Source organism: Lepisma saccharinum, chromosome 28 (genome assembly GCF_977018435.1).
Source record: "Lepisma saccharinum chromosome 28, izLepSacc3.1, whole genome shotgun sequence".
Classification (NCBI taxonomy): domain Eukaryota; kingdom Metazoa; phylum Arthropoda; class Insecta; order Zygentoma; family Lepismatidae; genus Lepisma; species Lepisma saccharinum.
Window position 1 is genome coordinate 15,209,664 of NC_139256.1, and position 26,221 is coordinate 15,235,884.

General features: G+C 38.3%; 1 protein-coding gene across 1 annotated transcript in view; it reads left to right on the forward strand.

The window, feature by feature from the left end:
* The first annotated feature begins 246 nt into the window (after positions 1-246).
* Positions 247-26,221, forward strand: part of mnb (minibrain) — a 366,137-nt gene continuing 340,162 nt past the window's right edge. The window contains exon 1 of the mRNA XM_083114152.1: positions 247-582. The gene's annotated coding sequence lies outside the window, so the exon portion shown is untranslated. The remainder of the gene's footprint in view (positions 583-26,221) is intronic.

The following is a 26,221-nucleotide window of genomic DNA, read 5'->3' on the forward strand; positions in this document are numbered from 1 at the left end:
ACATAGCAACGAGCACCCCCTGCTGTTTATGTCAGTGAAGTGAGTATAGTGATAGCGCCAAAAGATAAACTTTTCAGGTGATCTGTTTCTTGTTGCGACTTGCTTCCTATCCACTCAGTTACTGCTTGCAGTTTGTGGCGCTGCGTTGAATGTTTCCTTGCCTTGTGCTTTGTAACAAAGTGCTAGTGTGTTTTTCATTAGATATGGAGCGTTTAGTGATAAATGACCGAAGCTAATGTTAAATATAGTTCCGTGGATGACTGTTTCCACACGTAACTCTGTGTAAGCGAAGTTGGCGGAACTACAAACGAGTGTGCCTACTTGACATAATGCAAGTAGGTGCACCACGTGCACCACGCTGCTTGTGTACTTACGCTGTCACATTGAATTCAAGAAGTCCCGGGTTCGATTCATGGTGGAGGCACATTGCACAGCTGTTCTGATTCAACTTTAAACTAGTTTCAGTCCTGCTATGACTATCTGAGCGTGAAATTGATTTAAACAAACTTTTTGACATCTGCAGACGAACATCCAGTACAAATTGTAAAATTACGTAGGATGAGGATTAATATTTAATATCTGGTAAGTACAAATCTCTGTTTTTTTTTTCATATCAGTTGGATTTAATTTGTAACGCAAACAATTAAGCTTCCCTGTCAGTTGTGTAGTCGGGCAGTATCAATTCATAATTTATTACGTACACTTGCATAGGGTGCGAAATAAATACTGGTTGATTATACACACATTACTGCAGTGGTGTAACTAACATTTTCCCCCTGATGCTTACAATTCTTCTAAATTGTATGCCTTATTTGTTTGATAACAAACTAAACTAACTACCCGATTGTTTCGTAAATAGTAATAGTTGTAAATTTAAATAAATCGCTCGTAATTAGATGCAAACAGGAGAAGATATCACTGGTCACATTCCAGTTCTTAACACAATTCTTTGATTAGCAAAATGTAATTCATAATTATTACAGTACACAATGCTTTTGTGCCCATGGGAACAGCTGGGACGTTGCTTGTAATAATAATGTTTGCTTTGAATCTACTGATTATTTCAATTTAAAATCAGTAAGAAATGTTAACAAAGATAGCGAGCGGGGCATATACGTTTTGCTACTACGAAATTATATATACAATGTTCGCATGTAAATTCGCAGATATTTTTCCTGAAATTGCATCAAGTTTTCAAAGGCGTAAGAAATGTAATATTAGTCATGCTTTTTTTGCACTTCCGTCGGAAATATTCTGTCTATTATTATTTTTTGGTTTCTTGGGATTATAGTGCATTTTGTGAAATGGCGCGCAAAGTAATAGCTATTTTGACTTGCAGAAGCAGGAAAAATTACAATTAGGTGGATAGTTTGTAGTTCACTAAAAAAAAACAAAAAAACATCGTGACTGATTGCTGTTAGAAGGCAAGGTTTAGTTTGAAGCTTTGTTGCATGTTAAAACAAAATGGCCACTGTGGTCTAAAATTACACAAGCTCTTGCCCGTAGCAACAGCCGCGGCGCCAGGATTAATCATCAAGGGGTGCTGAGGGGGTGCGGAAAGAAATTTAGGGGGTGCGATGCTGAAAATACGGAAAACCATGAAACACGCATGCAACCTTTCAAAACTGGGGAGCAAGGTGCCAAAACGGGGAGGGGGGAGCAAGGATAGTTTTCTTTCCCGTAGTAGATAAGGTTTAGCATAGTGCGGGGACAAGAGAGCAAAAAGCGGGGGGTAACTGCACCCCTAATCGCCGCCACTGATTTACAAAAATTACTGACTGAAATTAAATTGTATGTCTGAAATATAATAACTTTAGATTGACATTCATTTTCCAGGGAGGCTGTGCCCCCCTTGCCCTCCCCCTGGACGTCCATGATGATATGTATTAAGTATTACTCCAAGAAAGTGGTTATACAGTGTAAACATTCAGATACACGTTGCAGTCTTATTGAACTATGTAGTGAAATAAAAAATGAAATTATCCTTGTCTTTAAAAACACAATTTTTGAACCTTTTCAATGTAACCAATGGAGGTACCAAATACATAGTACGTTCAGTCTGCCACTTCAGGACAAAACGCGAAGTGCACAGCAACTTCGTCTTCGTTAAAATCCCTTCTGCCGCACTATCCCCAACAACGAACTGTAAAATTTCTTCGTCAACTTTGGGCCTCTTTCTAACGGGTTTTGAAAAAGCCTGAAATGGTACGTTTACTAGACATGTTACAAATACACAGAACGTATTAACAAGAAAACTACCCTTCACGTTACAACTTGCGTTAAATGAATGGCTCGCGTGTAAAACATGATAAGTGACTTTTTGTTGATTTGAGTTCATTAAGAGAAAAGGTTATTAGAAAATATACTGCAGATAAATTGTTTTCGTGTTATGTTTACCGATTTCACAAGGCTTCACTGAGTCCAATGCAAATTGTATGAAATGGCAATTTCACTCAAAAATTGAAGGATGGCACATTTTACTTTGTAACTCAAAAATAACCAAAAATGTCACTTACCATGTTTTACACCCGAGCACGACTTGGTCAGCGACTTGGTGATACCTTGAAAGCAGCTGAAATGTTTGCTCCAGTGTGAGGAAGAACAAATAGGCGGAAAATAAACCGTTTATCAACAATGCAAAAGAAAAAGAAAGGAAAACATAACTTACATTAATCTGTAGGCAATATCGAAAACCACAAACAGACCACTTGAAGAAACAAAGGAAGAAAAAACTCATAACAACAATGCTCACGAAAGAAAAAAAACGGCTGCTGATGTTAATAGATATTTACCTAACATTCGACGCTCGATATGACGACATGACATAATATGACACTCTAAGGGTTAGTTAGTGTGTTCAGTTGAACGTAGGGGGTGCGCAAGCACTCCCTCGCGCCGCCCCTGCGTAGCAAACAGCTGATAAGGTTTAGAACAAGATGTCGTTGACTAGAAAAGTCTGTGGGGTGAAGAACAGCACACTGCGACGAACACCTTCCCCTGCTCATTTGACATTTCAGGGAGAGTGGGAAGGGATTGTTATAAAAACACATAGAACATGCCCAGACAGATTGACGCATTGCCCTAGCAGCCAGGAGAATGTGAGTCACTAAAATCGTAAATCTATTCTCTCCCTGGTTAGACTGGTAACTGCGTTTCTTGGTATGAATCAGTCCCTCCAAAGCTATGCACTGCTTAGTTCAGCGCTGCGGAATGTGTGTGTGTATGGTTCGAAGCTAGTGGCGTATTTCGGATTTCGTTTCGGGGTGCTAGGTTGTCATGCCATAAGGACAAGCTTAACCACAGAGCAGAGGGGGACATTGTCCGCCCCCGCCCCCTGCCCCCCGACCTTGGACGGAAACCAGTTCTAGGGGGAGCAAACATTGAAGTAAAGAAATGCAAGGCTAGCAGAATCTAAGAGTAGCAGGACAAAATGATACTCACGATGGGATTAGTTTTCATATCTCTTGCATTTTTCTTCCAGACTTTCAAGCGTACCTGCAAGGGGGACACAGAGGGACAATTGCCCTGCGCCCTCGATTTCAAATTTAATGCAAATAGAAATACGTTTCGTAAAATTTTCTTGATCGCTTCGCTCGCAGTATCTGCTTTTCTTAGTCTCGTGATGTTCAATGCCGTAGCTAGGGGGCGGCGGAAGTCAGCCCTGGGAGAAGAACAATCTAATTGAAAAAAATGTAAAACAGAATATCCGTGGCGTCCCGTGAAATTATTTGCGCCCTATTAAATCAATATTGTTTTCAGTTTGCAGAAATTTGATCTAAAAATGTTCTAACTCGCTTCACTCTCAATATGGTTCTTTTCTGTAACGCATTGTAAATTACTAGAAATAGAAGTAAGCCCAGATATGTACTTCAGACTGTTGCTGCTAAACAGTTTTGTTTTGAATGTATGAACAATTGTTTTTGGGAGGAGCACAATTTATATAATTTTTGCTGTTGGTTTGTTATGAGGTGGATGAATTGATTAGTATTTAAATAAAATATGTAATAAAGAAACATGCGCAATTTAGTGTTAACATGTTGCATATGTATTTTCTTATTTTACGTCGCTACATGTTGCATATGTGCAAAACATATGTTCTACATGAAAGAATAATTATATTCGTCATTTTTGTCTTTCAAAGATACAATTTGTGTGCTTGTTTTCCATTATTAGCTAATGTGAAATTGAACGTGTTGAAAGAATACGAGGATAAAATGCCAATATTAATACCATTATTATTATTATTATTATTGACACGTTTATCCTACCGGTACTTGCCCCCTCCCCCCACCCAGACAAAAATCGTGGTTGCGCCTCTGGTAAGCATGCAATGATCACATCATTACCCTCTGTAACTTTATATACACAAGTTAAACTTCTGATACTTGTGTAAACAGTTAAATGTCCTTATGAATGACAAGTTAACGGCAAGGCGTTACTTCTGTAAGTAAGGTAATGCTAACTGTGACACGTTAATTTCTTTGTTTTGATTTTCGTTATGTAGCGTCGCTTTTCTTCCACTTTTGGCTAATCGCGACGATGAGGATGATAAGATGAACCAAGAACACATATGCGCAGAACGGAATTCGAACCCGGACCTCTAGCCAAGCTGTGCTAACCACTCTGGCTCGGAGGTCGGTTTTTTTAACAACTTATTCAACTCTGTCCCCCCCCCCTATATGAAGTTTTGTCACTATTTACCGTGGTAATCTTTCTTTTACTCACAACACAGACTCCCTTTATTTTATTATTTTTTTCTATATCTGGTCTATAGCGAAGGTAAGAATATATAATGAAACAACAAAGTCTTACCGGATGAAGTAACGTTTTTTTGAGTTGCGATACTTTTTTCTGTTCTCAGCAATTATCAGTTTTAAAATCCTGGTTAAAAACACTGTTTATTCATCTATCGTGTGCTCATATACTATCGTAGGTTAAAACTATTAATTAAACTTGTAAATTATATACATCAGCACGTCCAGCACAGAATTTCCCATGTATTTAATACACAATGAGATATTCCGTATACTTATAACTCTTCACTCTCAAAAATGGAAATGGGGGTGTCATTTTATGCTTACCGGATGACATTGCTCTGTAACCGCTAGGCTACGGAGGCCGGTATGATATTGGCGAAAATACTGAAAGAAGGGCGGAGTTGGTCTCGTTCTACCGACGATACCATGCTTGCTTACACACGTGACAACACAAGTTTTCCTTCCCCATCCCACCCCTTCTTCTCGTTCCTGGTGACGAGCTATATGGGGGACCGTCCCAGTAATGAAATTCAGGTGATGACGAGCGAAAGCACCCGGAAAGGGAAGGGAGCGAGCTTCTGTTCGAGATTTTTTTCGTTCCTTTTCTTGCGGCTCAGTCAGAGTTGCCAACTCGTATTATTTTTGCACTCCCCAGAACTGGCCCTGCAGTAAAAATGGGATCCGCCGAACCACTATGGGCTTCACTGAGCATCGAACCCTGGACCACTTGATTACAAGGCGACAACGTTGAGGTTACCCCATCTCGGAGGTCCAGGATAAACCCCTTCAGCTGAATATACGATGTGCGATCGACTGAAAGCCGTTTGTTCCATGTCAAGTGGACTGCTGGGCCTGCAGCTTGATCACGTGGCATGTGGCGTTGATAGCCATGTGGGGAAGAACAAACGATTTGGTTGATTTAGCGTTTTAAGTCCACTTTATGCACATTAAGGCTAATCGGGACTGGACCTAAAGTTTAAAGTGGATCCGAACCACTATGTGCCTCCACGGGGTATAGAACCCGGGACCCCTTGATTGCAATGCGACGACGTTATTACCACTGCGCCATCGGCGAGGCGAAGTGCAATCAAGATCACCAAACTCCACAAGTCATTGAACCAGGAACACTTTCAATATCATTTCCTCCAAATTTGGACTCGTTTCAGTCATTACTTCAAATTTTTACATTTCGAAAGAATGAAAATTCAGTTACAGACTAAAAAAAATGTATGTACATTTTTGGGACACCCTGTATTTATATGTTGAATCTCAAGGGCATGCAGTTAATTAATGTTACATTTAACTACTATTCTAAGGAGGCCAGATTCTTAAAACAACAAAACAGGACATTTTTCATATTTTCTTGAAGGGAAAAAGTGGGACGTGCACACATTAATATAAAAACTGTTTCGTCATAAACACTTATGTTTGAAAACTAATTTGCTAAATACATGCTGAGTAAATAACTTACATAATATGGTGATAAGCACTGCACTCCAACCAAGCAGTTCTTTAGAATTAGTCATTCATTGATATTTTTCCGATGAATGGATCTTCTTCAGGACATCCTTCTCTGAAAAGAACATTTTGTAGAAGTTTACACACGTACGATTAAAGTTCACCTTATTAATCAACATAGCTTTCAAAGTTTGTACTGAAAAAGCGTTCTTGTCACTTGTCCACAAATCATTCATGTACGAAAGCACTCGTTCAGTGGAGGTATTAGTTCCAGGCGAACAGAGAAGAAATTCCAATATTTTAAGAAAATTTGTGTGTCACATTGTTGACATTGAAAAAAAACACTAAGTTGCTGACCAAGGCAATTTATTATTAAGATAAAAACACTTAACAGAGACACTTTATCTTAATAATAAATTGCCTTGGTCAGCAACTTAGTGTTTTTAAATATGGAAACAAGGCTTAATTATATTACAATTTGACATTGAAATGTGGAATTTAGTAATTCTATGCCGGTAAGTCGTCACAATAACGGGACCATTTGATGACCCGTTTTACGTTCCAAAAAATTCGGGACAGAGAGTAAAAAAGGGCTAATACGCCCATGGTCACCTTATAGTATTTGGTAGGTCTATCGGTACATCATCGGTGTTTGTTGAGGTCTAGTGGTTTCTAAGATTCGGATCAGGGTTGGCATGTTTGAAACAAAAGTGTTTTAAACAACTTGTTTTAAACGTTTAAAACACATGGCTTTGTTTTGTTTTTTTTCACAAATGTTTAAAACGTTTAAAACAAAGTGTTTTAAACATGTTTTTTCTTCTTAGTTTGTGGTTATTTGCGTGTTTTGTATCTATGCCTTTCCACACAATGCGTGTAATTATGTTTATTGTGCATAGAGATCTGTTCAGTGGCTGAAAATGTATATTGAATTAACAAAGAAGAATATCATGATGAATACCTGTGGGTCACGTTTAAAACACCTGGCTATGTTTTTTTTAAGGTGTTTAAAATCATTTTAAAATTGAATACTACATGGATGAAACCGTTTTGTTCCTCACTTAACACTTTGCAAAATGTGCACATTGCTGTTAATGTCAATATTTTGTTGCATTCACGATAAAATGTCGTATATATAAACAAAGAGAAACAGTATCTACCACGTGGACTCAGTGGGGCCTGGCAACTGTGGATTTGTTGAAGCTTCTCGAAAAGCCTACATACGATATTTAAGACTAACATAAATGTGTATTTTAAGAAGTTAGTCAAGAGTTTATTTTATAATTGGAACATAGTCCATCCTTGGATGATTAACAGATTCCTTATTAGAAAATAAGTCTTCTTGGCGTTATGTTTTAAACGTTTTATTTGATTAAAACATGTTTTTCTGTTCTTGTTTAAAACATTTAAAACGTGTTTAAAAAAAGTTTGTTTTGTTTCTTTTAAAAGAAACACAAATGTTGCCAACCCTGATTCGGATAGTTGACACGGATGGACAGACTTGGTCGGCGCATAAGGGTTCTTTTTTTTTTTTTTCACGACTGTCCTGATTGGTACGTCAACGGCAAAGATAATGGTAGGCAAATTGTCCACCGCTATTTTCAATTTTTTTTAGTCTACATGCTATGTTCTTTTAAGGAATGAAACTAGGTTGGTTCGAAGCAGGCATTGCCCTCTGCTTATTGACGTCATTATTTCAATTCATTATCATCACATTGTGTAATACAGATCGAATGAAAATAATGATGGACAATTCGCCTACTGTTTCTTTTGCCGTTGGGGTACTGTAATATTCGCTGTTTTTATTGACATGTGCTGGCGTAAGACTGAGAATACATTCAAGGATTAGTCAGTGTTTCGTTTGCAGTGTGCCAAACGAAAGACAACACTTCTTTTGCAGCAAATTTGCTTAGGTGCTAACACTGCGACAGGATGGGACGCGCGTTTCTGGATGGGTGAAAATGGGAGTTGTTTGGGAAAACAAGTGGGAGGTAGTCAAAATCCAGACCTGTTTTTTTATTCATTTCTTTTTTCTTTCCCTGAAACTTTCCTTCAGATTCCGTTTCCCTCCCACGCATCCAGCTTGCAAACTCCTTCCATCCCACCCTTACTTTCCACGACATGCATAGCTGTCCCTGGTTGGAGATTTCCCGAAACTTCCCGCTCACACGAAAGATATGGGTGAAAGTTGCATTGGGGAGCTCTGAACAGTGTTACCAACGTAACAAGCGCGTAAAGTTGGCAGTGTATACTTGGAGAACACGAGTGTTCACTTACGTCTATGGCGAGCTAAGTGAATACGTGTATTGTTCAAACTGGACTTGACTGCAGCGTCCCTAGTGGTGGATATTAAAATTAAAAGCAATGATGAGGTTTTTAGTGGATAAGTTAAACTGCTGTTTAGAAGGGAAAAGTGTCATTTTTAAATTATGTTGATTCGTTGTCAGTTTAAAATAATTCTATATTTACACTCTGCATAAAGAAACTTTTCGCTTTCTGTTTCTGTCAGCTGTTGGAAAAAGGTCAAATGTAAACAAAACAAAGTAGTGTATTTTTCATTAACCACGGTATTGGGTATGATACTCAACACATTGTTTAACATCTAAAACGCAGGGTAAATTCTATTTCATTTCTCAACGTTCGTTGTTAATCCCACGTTGTTGCTTGGATTGCATTATCTACATACTACATACATATTACGCTTAGCGCACATCAGCTGTTATACACACATTCTTTTGACCTATCTTCATAACATTTTCCAAACGAATTTCCAATATGGCTCTTTAGTTGGAAAGCAATATGATTACTAGCGCCATATCGCGGTGAGTATGAAAGATTAATAGTTAATTGATTAATAGTTAATTGATTAATAGTTCATATTAGCTCGGTACTTGCTAGTAATGTTGTAATAATGTCAAATAATAATGTACTTATTGAATTGATAGCATCGATTTCAAGTTTCACTTTAAAATGTTCAAATTCAAGAATTTCTGTTTCCAAGCCTATTCACGGGAATCGCATTTCACCAACATGTGGTGAACATCAACATCCCACCCCACTGCAAGTCCACATCCACCTTCCATTTAAAAGGGTGGGGGAGGAAAAGAAGAAGAAAGTGACTTCGTAACTAAGTTGCGAATCTTGAGTTGGACAGATGTAGTAGCAAAGCGACGGGTAACACTTCGCCAGCCGAAAAATATTAGCGTAGTTGGGACTTTTTGGAATGGGAGGAGAAGAGTCTGTGTCTCGATCCCTGCAGCTTTAACAATTTTCCAAGTTTCTTTGAAGAGTTATTTTTATTCTGAAACAAGGCGCTGTTAACCTCCCCCTCCCTCGCTTCCTTTGCTCGCCTCTAACCACTCTTTCTCCTGTCTCCGGCACAAGGGCATGTTTATGTACGTCTGCGACCCAGACATCTCTGAACCCTCTCCATTTACGAATAATTGTTGTGAAGTCTAGTCGTGAGAGGAAAGCGCAAGGGGGGGGGGGGGAGTCAAGCAGAACTTTGACGTCATTTTTCACAGGAAAATTACCTGCTCGAAAACAACTCTGGAAGGAGCTATAAAACTCCACGCGCTGTCTGTAGCAGCGATTAGATATTATAACGTTAGAAAGATTACTTCAGGATGTAGAAATGTATAAATATACGACATGATAGTGTCCAGTGGATTTAAATAATAAGTTTAAACCACAGCCCGCAGACGCTTGTTCATTGGGCGCCATTTTTGTGTCACGCTTTTCAGCTTCTGTATTTCGCCCCCTCCACCAGATGGCATAATCGTCATCAGTATTCCTCGGCAAATTGTCCACGAAACTTTATCATTAATTTTTCTTTTACATTACACTTGCTTTAAAGGAATAGATTTTAACGTATGCTGATGCAGAGGTTGTCAGCAACTTCACTGGCGTTTAGTTTCAGTTCGAAGATCTTACATAAAACGAAGAGTATAAATATGGTGATGGACAATTAGCTTGTTACTCTATTGTAATATATTGAATCAGTTTAGATTGCCAGTATACATTCAGTAGCGCCAACATCCGAGAAACATTGGGTGGGCTGTACTGGGAAGTTTGTTTTTAATTTTATGCAATAATATATGCCATAAGGATTTTTCCTAAAATGTCTAATTTTAGTTCCTTGACCAGAAAATTTAGGCTTTCACGTTTAAAAACCATTTCAGTCATTTCTGAGAGGAATACTTGGATTTTATAGTGACCGCTTCTGCCTATTTTAATCATAATTTACTTTTTCGAAAATAACTGCTTTTCAGTGCTTACTCCGGGAAAATGATTAAAAATGTGTCGATGTTTATCACTTTTAGTGCGTATTTTGTATTTTTCGGTGCTTCTTGCCTGCCTATTTTGAGAGATCTTAGTGCCTATCGATCCTCATACTGGTTATAAGGCGTTATACTCCCATACTTTAGTGTAAACAATATAGGACGCTGACAAGTATCATTGTAGATGTAACAAATTATTATGAAATATTTTCAAAACAGTCAGTAATTATGTTGTGAGACTTAATGAAAGATTTTGTTTTCTTAATCGCGAGGATGTTATTTCTAAAAATGAAAAGCAAATTACTGGGTGGGCTTGAGCCCATATATGTTGGCGCCACTATTGACTTTCATTTGTTATTCGTTAGGTATTTGTAACTTTGCGGGAGCAAGGAGGGCGCTTCGCCCCCCCCCCCCCCCAAATCAGGTTTATTAAAATTTACAAGTTAGGAGGAGCAAAGTAATAAAGAATAATATTTGTGATTTTCCAAATGTCACAGTTATTTAGCAAAAAATCCTGGACGCTGTTTTTATTGGATGGAAAACTTTTCGAATCTCTTCCCCAAAGTTAATTGATTCTACCCCCTCAAAATTAGGCTCAGTTTGATTCTGCCCCTCAAAATTAGGTCTTAAGTTACGCCCATGCGTTACATCCAGACTTCGTTTTGAAAACAGATCAATTTAGCATTACAACACTTTCATAGAATTCCAATTATAGTAGGGAATGTAATGACCAAATGGATATTTTATTGTACACCGATCTTGAGGTAGCATTATTTATGATTTAATTTTCATTTCAGATTCACTTATAGAAAGCAAAATTACTTCATCCTTCCATGGGCGTCCGGAAGGAGGGGCCCCCTGGAAAATTAAAGTTAACCAAAAATTATATATTTGTCACATTTAATTTCATTTCAGCCACAATAATATGTGTTAATTATTGCATGAGTATGATAAATTTAAATTTAAGCAATGTTTTTTGAGGGAACAACATTATTATTGGGGAATATGTATCTTGTTTCCCCCCTGGAGAAAAAAGACCTTCCTTGCCCCTCCCTGGAAAAAATCCTGCGGACGTCCATGCATCCTTCAACAAATTCCTTACGAAATGTACAGTGCCGTCTTCCATAAAAATTCCTTACAGGGGAAGTTTTTTGTCTATTAAAACTCTGCCAGAATAAGTTAAAATTGTATTACAAAATCACATGGTTCAAGTCGAAAATATCGAGAGTTAATTCTCGTTACTCGAGGCTATTTAGTCTTCTAGCAGCAGCGGGATATGTTGCCCTCCCGTTTCCGCCATGTTGACTGTTTCCCGCCGACTTGAGGACGCGACTAGAAAGAAGGATTCCGAAAACGTCATCAAGATGGATGGATGTGCATGTCCCTAGAATTCAAACTTGGGGCCCCGGGGAGATCGCGTCAGCTGTCAACCGTCATCTGGGCTGATGCAGCTATGCGACACTCGCTTAACTGATACGAGGAGGAAAGAAGGGTATCGTGTGCCCCCTACGCTTGCTGAAAACATAAAGATCATGGTTTGCGAAATGTTTTTTTCTTAACGCAAGGCCGAACCACACAGAACTGGATCCAGTTAGTTGTCGCTGAAGAACTGGCTGCCTGGCTGGCTGCTTGACTGGTTTTGAGGAATAGGCCATGTTCTAATTGCTACTGGCTTTCCTCGACTGGATTCTGTGGAACAGCCAATCACAGCAAAGTTTAGCCATGTGAAGATAATCTGTGAGTTTGCAAAGGAGAGTTTTTTGTCTGTGGTTTCCGAGTTTGCGTGCAGTGCATTCGTGTTCAGTTCATTAATATTTAGGTATTTATGCAAAGCGATGAGATGTGTACGTGACAAATATGATTAGCCGAAAATGAAAATCCTCATTATTACTTTTTTTTATTTTTGTGAATGAATCCTGCTAATTAAAAAACTTGTTAGGTACGCATTGATTACCGTATTTTTTCAAGTCAATTTCTAGTACATACTTTTCTTTTTTAACCTTTAATAAAAGCACAAAGCAGTAATTATACTACAACATTCTTCAAATTGCTTGTCCATCTTTACAGATCGTCTGCTCTGTGCAATGTCTTTATGGGAACAAAAGACTATCGACAAGTATCGTGTTTGGCGAAAACTAGCAAATCGGTAGCCAGTCCAGGGCCAACTAGGTCATTCCTACTGGAAATCCAGTTCCGTGTGATTCGGGCTTAATTCCACTTCTAATGCCTAATTGCAATGTTTGGAAGTAACATTTACTTTTAGGAATTCTAATTATAAATGTTTATGTTTTAAAAAATATTGACGCGATATCGATATATTGCATGCTCCAACCTGCAAATTTGCTGAAAAGAAGTACGCGGAAGCAGCGAATGGTTCTCCCACCACCCACAACCTACTTTGATCCCCCACCCACCAATAAATGTAAGCGACCAATCCTTCCATTAGTCATTCTGATCTTGCACACTGCGCTTGCAATCTGGTCCTGACATTCTGCAGATAACTCTGATTTAATGCTTAGCGGACAGCTGTGCTAACGTCTACACCGACTAACAAAACATCCCCAAGATGGGGGAAAGTGTCAAGTCAACTCCTCGCCAAGACGGCCCCCTTCCGCCCCTGGCATGGATTCACTCCACCCACAAGAACTTGCAACGTTGGTCTCGCGGTGCATCATAATGGCGGGTTCCCGATGACGAGGAATATCGCAAGTGGCGCCATCTTGAGTTGTTTTGAAGAAGTTGCTAATTTGTCCACCCTCTTTCATCCCCTTTTGTTGATAAAATGGCGACGTTGTTTTGTTTCTTCCTCCTTCTTTTACGGCGAGATCTGTAAATAGCTTGACTTGAACAACATGGCTATTTTCAAGAAGCATCTATTTGAAATTCCGCTCTGTTCAGATGTTGAATAATCAATGAAGTACGTGTTACAAGCCTTTGCTTTTTTATTGTCAATTCGTCAAGCATGACTACACCAAGACACATTAGCGACTGCAGTTTTGGGTTTAACTCTGTAAGGAAAAAACAAATTTACAAAATTACGATATGGCAAAGGATGAGTTAGATTGGACCCTCCCCCACCGAAATAATAATTCTAATATTAAACATAGGAAGGTAGCAATGTTGTATGTCAGTGGCGGTGATTGGGTTCCAAAACTGGGGGAGGGGGGGCAAAGAAAAGTGGCAAAAAGTGATCTCTAATCGCCGCCACTGTTGTATGTATATATATTGGAAACCTTGCGGTTCCTAACGTACTACGTAGGATTTTTTTTTCGGAGGAGGCTAGAATTTCAAACATGGATATTACATAACTTCGTTCTGGAGGGTGGGGATGGATACACTGTAAAATATTTCACAATATTCGGTTTTCACCTTTGATTTACAAGTTGTTCAAAGACAAAAAAAGGTAATCCAGGGTCATTTTGAGGGAAATTTGCACTTGCTACTTTGTTTTCTCGCGATATTTTGTACTGCTTTCACTTAAAAGTGTAGCCCCATCAGCTCCCCCTTGCACACGCCAATGCTTATAGGTTATTAGTTGGTAAAAAGTCATCATTGTTTTTATTCGCAACCTTGAAACCTAATACTAGTTCCTTCGGTTAGAAGAACCAGGAAGCTTTTCTTTCCTTCTTCGCATTTGTTGACCTTTCTTTGGTTAATTGATCATATTAAAAATATTTTGTTAAATTATTCTATTGCGACTTTATCAGTTTCGAGGTTTCTAGAGTACATTTTGGAACAGTTGCTATTACTTTACAGTCAATATCAATGTTGAACATTTATATGCTTTTATAAAAGTTTATTTTAAGTCTATGCTCAGATAGATTAATAGGGGTAGGACGAAGCTGAAAGTAGCATCGGAACCAATTCGTATCGTACAGTGGAATCCATGAGTATTATCGTGCAAATTGTCCATGGCTATTTTCATTAATTTTTCTCTAACATCCTATGTGTTTTTAAGCGATGGATTTTTATGTATGTTGGTGCAGAAGTTGTCAACAGCTTATTTTGAATTTTCTTTTAAATCTCGAAGCTCTTATTGGGTCAAATACTGCACGGACACGGTGATAGACAATTTGCACGGTAATACTCATGGATCCCACTGCACTCCCCGGGAATCTAACCCGAGAACCATTAATTACAAGACAAATAACTTTGGCAGACCATGCATAAGATGGATCAGGTGTCAGGGATATTCGACTAACAAATATATACTTATAAGAAGAAGTTTCAAATTTGTATTGGTCATAAAGTTTAGTAAACCCTCTACAAATAAATAGGAACGCCTTAAATAGTGAAAGATTTTTTCGATTATACTGTTAATGGTGTTTCATATTAATATTTATTATTTGTATACATAGAAACGAGTTTCATTAGGGTAGGTATAAGCTCAGTATAAAAGCAATGCTCTTTACTTTATGGAAAGTCTCGCCATGGGTTCCGGGTTCGAATTTCGGCCTGGGAATGGGTGCTTTTTGTGAGCGTCCCTTCATCTATTTCATCATATCATTACTCATCTTCACGATTAGCCAAAAGTTGCAGAAAAGTGAAGTAAAATAAACCAAAGCAATCAATCACATGTTCTAAATCCGTCAATTAAAACTTCATGTTCTTTAAATGTATACAATTCCTTAATGAGTGTGGTGCAAAGCAGATCGTCTTCCACAGCGAGGTTTGCGAGAGCTTAATCTCCGCCACTGGACTTCAACCTACGTCACAATAATTCCCGCACGAAGGGTAAAATAATACGACGGGCCCACTTCTACGCGTTCCGCCTTTCATGTGATAATATCAAGCTGCTTCAATTTTTAAAAAGAAAGAAACCTTTCATAAAGCAAGCATTGTTTAATTTTCCAGCTTCCTCCCTATTGGACAGAGGTCACGTGCCTCTTAACAAACAGGAGATTGGCTCTGAATTTGCCACAGAGATACAGAAAACAAGATTTAGAGAACGTAGAGAAAAAATAGATTGAGTTACGATTACAACTTGAAGAAAGAAATGACTCAAAAATTTCATTCCAAAACCCGATTTTCCTAGGTTGTTCGGTAGTCCGCGACGAAATCTATGTCTTTTTGATTCACTTTATTCGCAACAGGCTACTATAGACTTTTCTTTATACCATTTTTTTCCAAGATTACAAAGTAGAGAATTTTTTCGGTTTCAACCTTGGTTGGAGCTTCTTGATGGTCGAAGAAAAACATAAACAACTTTAATCAGTTCAAAACCCACATTCATTAATGTAGTAGTGGATGTAAAGTGATCATGTTACTTACTATACGATATTTTTGTATTTTCTCCATATATCTTTGCAAAATGAAATTTCAGAAACAATGGCAAAAGCCAGCCAGAAATGTCTGGAAATAAGAATGCGAAAATATGCGGACGATACAAAAAAAGGTGTAATTTTACGGGCCCAACTTCCAATGAACATTGTGTCAGTGAAAAAAAAACAAAAGAAAAACGTCTGGAATCGTGGCCGACATATGCCTAGTTACATATTCATTGTACACCCGAAATTGCTACGAATATAGCTGCATTCGCAATACATAAGTACACTAAAATTGCCTTTGATATTATACTGGTAAAATTTAGAATAAGTTTGTTATTATCCAAAAGCCCTAACTAGATAAGGAAAGTAGTTATTTATAAAATAACATTCAGATATTTAAATTCACATGAGTAAAATATTATTTACTTATTTTTCTCTGACACGAGAATTGTATCTTTGAGTTTTGTTAAACTAAAACACGCTTTGAAATCATTCGGGAAAAAACGCTAGAATTAGGGACTCTGTAATAAGTTTGAGAAATTATTTTATTATTTCTTGTATTGTTATTCAAAATACTTTCTGTCATGTGCAAATGAAGGGTGAAGGGGGGAAAACAGGTAAGGCAACGTTTTTCAAACCCCATAAAATGAAATTTTAATTGCAAAGTGTTACTTGACATGTAAATGAAAAGGTACCAAAAAAAAAGTCATTATTCAACCAATGAAACGAAAGAAAGCATGTTGTAAATTCAGCACAGCATCAACATGGCAGGAAATGACACCACTGCCCCCTCTTAACTAACTCTCTAGCATTCTTAAACCAGAAAGTTTTATGGCTGCAGCAACACAAGCCTTCCATCTGTCCCTGGGTAAGATCAGTCCAATCTTTTCCATCCTTACCTATTTCCTTTAGGTCCATCTCAACGTTATCCCTCCATCAAGGACGTGTTTAGGGGGCCGGACCCCCCTGAAAGACTTACCAAGTACTAAAATAAAATAATGAAAATGTACTTTTCAGCATAATACTGTATTCGATTGTACTAAAATTTTGGTGATCTTAAGTACACGCAAGCTAGATAATAAATATGTGATATATATATATATATATATATATATATATATATATATATATATATATTCTTATACCATATTTTTTAAGAATTCATCCTAATAATAAAACTGCAATATTAATAAATTTACATATTTTAATTAATATTTAATTTAATTATAACTTAATTATTTTAATTTAAACATATATATTATTATTATTATTATTGAGACACTTGGTTCAACCCCCCATATATATATATATATATATATATATATATATATATATATATATATATATATATATATATAACGTGCCTGCCCTCCATCTTCGTCTTGGCCTTCCTACATGTCTCTTCAGGTTCCCAGCAAGAATCCTGTAAACTACCTCGCTTCCGACAGAAAATTGACTTGCCTCTTTTTTTCTCCTCTGACTCTTCAAATGAAGTTTATTCCAATGAACAAGTAATGATAATGTATATTGAGGTTATCCAAAAATATTTCATATTCAATATGTTTTATGGGACCTATGTTTTGTACTGAATAAATATTATTATTGAGTTAATTATATGTATATACCTATTAAGTACTTCTAATTTACCTTTAATTCTTTGGTAAAAATTTGTACCTAACAGAAGTAACAAATACGTTTGATTTAGTTTATTTTCTTTGCGTTTATTTAATGCTGCTTTGTTTACCCCTTGAACGAATGCAAGAGCAAGCACATCCATGACCGGGAGTCGAATCCATAACTTTCGGAGCCGAGATGATTGTTAATACCCGAGTACTCAACTCTTATCTCGTAAGTTTGAAGCACTGCATGTTTAGAGTGGAAATACGGCAACACGATCGAATTTTCAACTATATAATGTATTTTTCCTTGTTAGAAAAATACATGATTGTATATTTTGTGGTATGAAATATATTACAAACAAAAAAGGGTCATCGTATGAGAAAGATCTGGCAACTCTAAATCGGGCTGCGAGTGAACATTTCGACCCAGTGTCTGGCACCACTTTCGCGTTTCGAGAAACGAGATTTGGTTTTGCAGACTTTCCGTTGTAATGTGGTTAAGCGACGCCGCACAGTTGAAATTGATGTACCTGCAACATGTTCCGTGACCGCCGATGCCTAAACGTTCTGTTTAAGAAACCAGTGCCCGACGGGAGTTCTGTTGGTTAATAGCCAGCAAATGCGAGGCAATTTCCTTGCGAATTCTCAAAATATTGACAAACTTTGAATGTTGCTTTGGTCGGCATTTGAAACTGAATCCAGGCGCTTGCGTGATGTAAATCCTGTACGTGTGTGCCCGTAAGGTATTTCGTGTCGTGTTTCAAGTCTTCTTGAGTATCATTTTAATTTGCTGTTGTTTTTTTTCTAGAGGAATAATTGAAAATGAAATAGTGCTTATATGGGATTCGGCCTTTGAAAATGAACACAACGCTGTCAACGTTTCAGCAGTCTGGTAACACCTCTGGACAGTGGCGTGCCCAAGGGGGGTTGGTGGGATCATACATACCCCCGTTTGGTCCAGTATTCCTAAAAGAAAATAACTTCAAAAGCAGGAATGGTGGCAAAATGAGGGCTGACTACTACTACCGAAGATCCTGGGCACGCAACTGCCTCTGGAAGCCATTTTTTGTGTGTGGCTGTTCAAAGCCTGTGTAGTGTTGTGTTGGATGCTTGAAAGAATCCTGGAATAATTGCCCGTAAACTGTATTTTGATCTTGTGGAACAGGTAAAATTCGCAGGGAGCTACATCTGCACTGTACGTAGATTGTCGGAGCAGTGGAACGTCGTATGAGGGCAAGAATTCCCGCACAGACGGAGCAGTGTGGCAGGGTGCATTTTCGTGGCGTAGAATGTACGCCTGTGCACACATGACCCTTTTCCTCAAACGTTCAGGCATCCCAAGATAAAACATTTGATTCGCAGACAGAGGGTAGGAATTCTTTGTACATAATCTCGCAACTATGAAAAGATACTATGAGGATATATTTAACACAGCATTTGATGGTGAAACACTATTCAATATTGCTACATGTTTCCATGACGCCGAATGGTAATAAAACCTGTAATGAACAACATCAACATCACCACAGGCCCAAGCCAACTGTCCCGCCTCTCCTATCTGTACGGCTGTTCGCCCCTCTCGCCCCCCCCCCTCCCCACACACACACTGTGAGACGAAATTGCCACGTCCAGTGATTATATTATTCTCATTACTTCTACTGAGACAGGCCTTGAAAATTGTTAGATGATTTTATTTAACAAAAACAGTGTTTCCTTCCTTGCTGTTCGAGCATGATGCACGCTTAGTATAAAATGGATTTATATCTCGTGTTATAGTAGTATTGTTAATTTGTAGTGGTTTTCATCTATAGCGGTTTCGAGAGAAAATCGTCAAAAGTTTGTCGGTAGTCTACTTTATGCACAGATAAGCTATTTGGGACGGAACTGGGTTTGTAATCAGATGAACCGAATACCGCGAACGGGAATCGAATCCAGGAACCTTTGATTTCTTTGCAAAAACGTTAACCAAGTCCATAGAACTCGCACGCTGCAGTTTCCCACCGCAACAGTCTTGTTTAACGGCAGCTGCTGATATTTGTCAAATTATTTTATGCGTTTTTTAATATTTTTGAGCCATACCGTCCACAGTTTTGTTTCATTGAAGCTATACAGGGTGTTTCAAAAGTAATAGCGCAAACTGACACAGGTGAAAGTACACGATAATAGAAGAAAAAAGTCTAAGTAAACATGGGTCTACAAACGAGCCGTTTTCAAGATAATCGCAAATGTGTGGTTACAAGCCGCCACTGACTTCATTGTTTGTAAACGTCGGCCTAGTTGGTAAAATGCTAATAATGTGTGCGAATGTGTGGTTAGAAGCCGTCACTGATTGCATTTTGTAAACACCGAGTGCTTTACTCCTTGGGCGTTCCGAGGTTTGCTCTTTGTTTACGAAACGGAACATTTCCGAGAGGTGGCGTTGTAATCAAACAGGATGGATACAATCAGTACACAGTCTAGCAATGAGATCTCCAATTACTTTTGTTACTGTGTTATTAGCATTTTACCATCTAGGACGACATTTACAAACAATAAAGGCAGTGGCGGCTTGTAACCACACATTTGCGATTATTTCGAAAAAGGCTCGTTTGCGGACCAATGGTTACTAAGACATTTTTGCTTCTATTATCGTGTACTTTCACTGTGTCAGTGTCAGTTTGCGCTATTACTTATGATACACCCTGTATATTGTTATTTAATCGGCATTTTTGAAAAGAAGAAATGCAATTTTGCCTTTGATTGTTGCAGGAAAGCGGGAATTTTTCCGGGAGGGAATTTTCACGAAACGCTCTTGCTGTTATCACGACGCTAGACTAATAAATCAGCTGGCTTAAGCCACGTCCTCTCAAGATCAGAATGCATCTCTCGGAAGTCGAGAATGAAAGAGCTGGAAAAGAGGGACCATCGTGGTTTCGGGGAAAAGAAACATGCTTTTGTTTCTCTTATACAAGGGAGGGGTACAAGTGGAAAACTCGAAATCTGACAGTTTTCGCCATGAATGATACAACGACTTCTCCTCAGATGTCAAGGTGTGAAATCATTGAAGACTGGTTGGGGATAAAGATCTTAAGCTACAACCCCCTCTCCACACAAATATATAAATTATACGATATACATATTTATAATGTTATTAAAAGTAAGAAAAGTACTAAATTAAAATATATTGTTATTATTATTAATTACAAATAAAGAAATCAATTTGTTACTTTTATATATATCAGATATTATAAACTGGCAAACTAATTCCTTTAGTAACTGGTTAAATATGTTAATAAATTATGAAATAGTTGAGGTTTTATTTTATGTAAGTTTTTTATTAGTTTTTGCTTTATGTTAATGTAAATCAATTAAATTTCATAATTATTACTGTCTTGTGCATATTGATATAAATATTGATTAGATCTCTTGAGAGAAAGAAGCATTAAACACTCACAACCACACTAATTTGTGTGTGTTTTCGATATTATTCTTAGTAAAGTATATTTGAAATTAAAAGTAATTCCTGATTGTTTGTTGTAACAAATACTCTCCCCCCGGAAATTTTTGGTGCGGAGGATTTTTGAGGCCAAGATTGTTGGTGGGGGGTGGGAATCCCCCCGTCCCCCCCAGGATTTCGCACCCTGTCAGATGTACCCGTTATTCAGATAATAGCTCCTTTTGCTTTTTGGTAGATTTCAGCATTTCGCTTGTTTCAAACTAGGGAATGTACAGTCACCAACAATAGAAGTTGGCATTGACAATGTGCTATTTAAAATCCATTCATTGCCGTAGGGTTAGGCAACACATATAACGCCTTGCATTGCTGGGAAGCGAGCATTTCAGGATCTAGGTGTCCCATTTGCTGTACAGAGACAGATACTTTTGTCCAAGAGTAAGCATTTGAGCGATATCTGTCAACGCATTTCAAGATGGCGGACATTGAAACTACCGTAACAAACTCTTTGTGCGGTGATTTATTATTTTCTCTAATTAGTGTATATCGTATACTTTTCGTTAATGTTGTACATTCTGCTTTCTACATAAAATAATTAATAATATACAAAATGTAATAGAACTTCCTATAAGTTCATTAAAGTCAAAGTATCATTTTTTTCTGGACTGATACTTTATGAACGTCACTTGTATTTATTTAATAGGTTAGGGGCCCAGAATCACCTTTTGAGTACATTTATCCAAAAAATATGGTACGGGATAATAAATATGAGAAGTATAGTCAAGCCGATTCCGATTAATAACGGAACTCTTCATTCGTAAAGCAATTGATTTTGAGAACAGATTTTAAAGCTCGAAAGATTCTTTTGGTGAATTGGAATAATTAATAAAATTAGGAGATTGCAATGTATCTTTCGTTTTCCATCAACAATGTCACCTTTTCTTCAATTGTTGCACTCCTTTTGATCTGATTTGCAGCCCTTTTTTTATTCACTTTTCGGTAAAAATCTGAGCTTTTCTGCATCGAAGATCAGGAAGGTCGTCTCGAGAAAGAGCAGTTGAAGTTTTTTTCAACTGCTATCGACTATTTAAAAAATGTTCTATGACAAATTGGCCATAACTTGGTAGTGGACTACGCCACGTGCCCATCACGGAACATAAAGTCCCGTCCCTCTACGTCGATTCGTTAATTGTTGTGCGGTAAAAAAGGTAAAGTGTTCCCCTGTGCTTAGCACCACTCCATGAAGGCGTATAGGGGGTACGGGGGTAACGCCACACACTTTCTTGATCCGGTCGGCGTATTTACAAATTCTATAGTGCTGCAGAACCTCCAGCCATATTTGGCTCCTGATTGGCTATATTTCGGAAGTTATTAGTGTTCCTTCAAATAACACTAGATGGCAGGGTTCAAGTTAACATTGTAGATTTCAGACATCCATCCCAACAAGAAGAGAAACTTCTTTAAATGAGGTTGATTTTTGAGCACATTTTTAAAATTATTACACAATAATGGTGTTATTTAGAACATGTCAAGTTGTGAAATTTGTCCTATAATGTAGTAATCACTTCACATACGCTACAAGCGCTTTCAGAAATATTTAACATTAGGGTTTATTGTTTTTCTATGGCTTAATATTGATATTTACTGCCAACAAAAGATTCATTGTATTTTTAACATTTTCCATATTTTCCATACATTTATATATTTAATAACATAATCACGAATGTAATTTTCCTGTAAACGACTAATCAAGAAACGACGGACACGGAACATAAACACTTCCGGTGCTCACAGCCAATAAGAAAGCATTATATACCTCTGGTTCTATAGCACTCCAGGGTTTGTAAATAAGCATCCGGTCGTGAGTGGGGGTGATGTGATCAGCACCACGCCCCTGACCGCCTTTAACCCACAGGGTTTTCCCCAGGTACCCATGTTATTCGACGCTGGGTACCAACGTTAGAAAAGTTCCCGGATTTGAACATGGTAGTCAGACGCGATACCGACTGAACCACCGCGGCTCAGTGGGGTAGGGTGGGAATTCCAGTTTGTCACCATCCAAGGCCTGTTATGCTGATCGTACACTCTGTCCCAGCACGCGAACGAAAACAAGTCACTGCCCAGGGAGTGACGCAATGAACACGTGAGAGAAACGGGATAGCGTGGAGGAGGTAAAGGACCTACAGTTAGCAGCTTTTCCAGCTACGTGTACTGCTTCGCTCTGCTCACTCTATCCCCCTCCCCTTCTCTGTCGCCTTGCTCCAAAAAAAACTGAGCCAGGGTTATCATTGTCCAACCTTCAACTTTTAAAAGACCATTTTCCAAAAAGTCATCACAATTGTCCGCAATTTTACCGTGATCGCAATTGTCCTAGATTCCTTCCACCGTACCTGTCTTCCTTCGAAGATCCATCTCACCTTCAGATACGCCGAAGTCCGTGCACGACTAATGAGGGGATGAACACTAGTTACCCTTCTCAATGATCACATCCCCTTCCCTGAAAACCAATCACGAGGGTAATTTCCGGAATGCGCGAGCACATCCAGGGCCTCGGGGGGCATCTTCTCCCGAAAGTATAAGGGAGATGGACGGCAATTTGGTATTACCCCCATTTTAAGGTTATCATCATAGCGATTGGCCAGTTCATGAAAATATGGAGAATTCTTTCACAGCTGTTGCAGCTGGTCTCTCATCAGGATAGGTTATTACGCATTTTCTTTTTGGCTTGATTATCTATTTTGGCTGAGGATTTGCAGATCTTCCTATATCGCTGGGGTATTGCTTTTCGAGTGAGTTTGGTCTGGGATTTCAAGCTGTCTGTGTTCTCGCTACATATGTTGTCGAAGGCAAAGCGTCCCGTTTCGTGGAAATTTCAATTTCGAGCCCTGAACATACCATGCGTGCCCACAAAAATATTTTAAAGGACGTCGAAATGTATTTAAAAAGTCGAATTTTGAATTGGGGAATGCCGGTAGCGAAAACCGAGTGACGTCATCGTTACGGGTGATCACACGCACCCCGCCACACACAGACATAAATAGAAAGAGAAATAAGAGAACAATAAAGAGATTGGGATGGGCTCCCGCATGGGACAACTGTTGCGCTCTCGCCTTTGGTGCAGGCGGTCCTGGATTCGACTCCCGATAGAACCCCCTAAAATTTCGGCGTTGACCCTGCGTCTTTCCTCAATTGTCCTCACCATGCTCTAAAATTTCGGTGTTCACCGCACCGTGAGGACAATTGGTCAAGGTCGACATTTTAGGGTCTCTCATCGGGAATCGAACCCGGGACTGCTCGCACCAAAGGCGAGAGCGCTATCCTGGCTACGCGGGAGCTGTTTTAGATAAAAGAAACATAAATCTCAGTTTTGACTCATGTGCCTTATCTCGAACACCCAAGAATTGTAAGCTTAAATGTAATCCCACTGCAAATAATAATAATAATAATTCTCAGGGAAATATAGAATTTCATGCCCCTCCCTCCCCGTAAATTTAAATAGCGTTTACTCCCTACTTCTGCTACTAACAACTAGCATAGCGTCGACATTGATTGTAAGCACATCATGAATCGCCATAAACAAGATGATCGTACGTGCAGACTTACTGTCTCCAATTTAATCTTTGACTGCATTCGATTCCCCCCTTTGTACTTCAACAACAGCGATTCGTCTCTCCTCGAATAACTCCAGCCTTTCTGAAGCTTTCAATAGCATTTCGCCAGTTTTGTGGAACTGATTGATGTATCCGGAGGGTAGGGAGCACGAACGTTCTGAAATGAACTTCCACCAGCGCCATCTATCTCCTATCCACATTTATCTCCTTCACAAGGTACATGCATTGGAATAGACTCCACATTCGCGTATTAACATCGCCATAACTGCGGGCCACGTGCAATTCACATAAGCTAATAACTCCCCCTCCTCCTTTCCTCATTCCTGTTTTCACGGGTGGATTGAATATTGGGAATAAGACCAACAATACTTCAAAGTCTGTGGGTTTGGTGCACATGTGCCCTCTCTATTGTGCGGTCTTGATTATATGTTTTCGTTGAAAGAGTGAAAAATGGTGTCAGATTACTTGTAACATCCCGTTTGTTGTTTGAAGATTATTAATAATGATTGGACATATTTCGCTGTCTTATTAACAACTTTGAAACAAGCGCTGGAATAGATAGCGTGACGTTTTACCACAGATCAATACGCATGGAACGCTTTGCACTTTCCTTGCTGGCCGTAGTGTGCGACATCTGGTAGCATACCCTGAAATTATCATGCAACGGATTGTTTAAAGGAACAAAACATTTTCCATTAATTATGTAAACAGATTTAAATATTTTAATTCTTAACTATCACTTGTTTTGATTATGATATTTAAACCAATACGGGCTACAATAAGTATCCTTAGCAAAGCATGTGTATTACATTTCACCTCTTCAGGCAAAACTTTTCAATTCATATTTAGTACCAACAGTGACATCTATCGGAGAGATCGAACTAAGGATTTCTAAAGTCATGCCTCTGTGTTGCCACCTTTTTTGTTGTAAATATTACATAGAACCATGGATTGAATAGCAGTGTTTCTCGTTCAGTGTCAAATATCAACGTGAGTAAAAAATGAACACATTTCGGGAACAAATAAAGTGGTTTTGGCATTTGCAAAGACCACCAGATATTGTTACTTTGTTGATCAACCTGTATACACTGGCGTACGCAGAAATTTCTTTCAGAGAGTACTGCGTTATAGGGAGAACGGAATACACAATAAATGTACAGTGGTGTACATGAGTATTACCGTTCAAATTGTCCATCACCATCACCATGTTCGTGCACTTTATTTGACCCAATAGGAGCTTCAAGAATTAAAAGAAAACTCAAAACAAGCTGTTGACAACTTCTGCACCAGCATACATAAAAATCCACATAGGATGTAAGAGAAAAATTAATTAAAATGGTCATGGACAATTTGCACAGTAACACGCATGAATCCCACTGGACCGTAATTACCATTTTTAACATTCGATTTGAAATGTTTCGATGACTAATCAGGGGCCATTTTATGGAGGGTTTGCATTTACCAAGAGTTCTTCACTGTATTATACTGAGGAATAAGTTATTTTAGCAGACAATTTTTGAAGTTTTGGAAAATCGTGATTTAATCAGTATTATTGCAACATTGCAAGCGACGGAAATTTAGTGAGCAGTTGATCGCTATAGTTGCAATTTTTACGTGTTAAACTAATCACAAGTTTCCTAATATTGCTAAACATAATACTTGTAGCCGTATGCAATGTCAGAGCCAATAAGCTATAGTTACAAACAACATTTTTATTTGGTAAAGCTGTAGTAAGTTTGTTTCAAGTTCACTATGTGTCCATGATAATCAGGAAACAGCTGCACGTGGTCACATAAAAT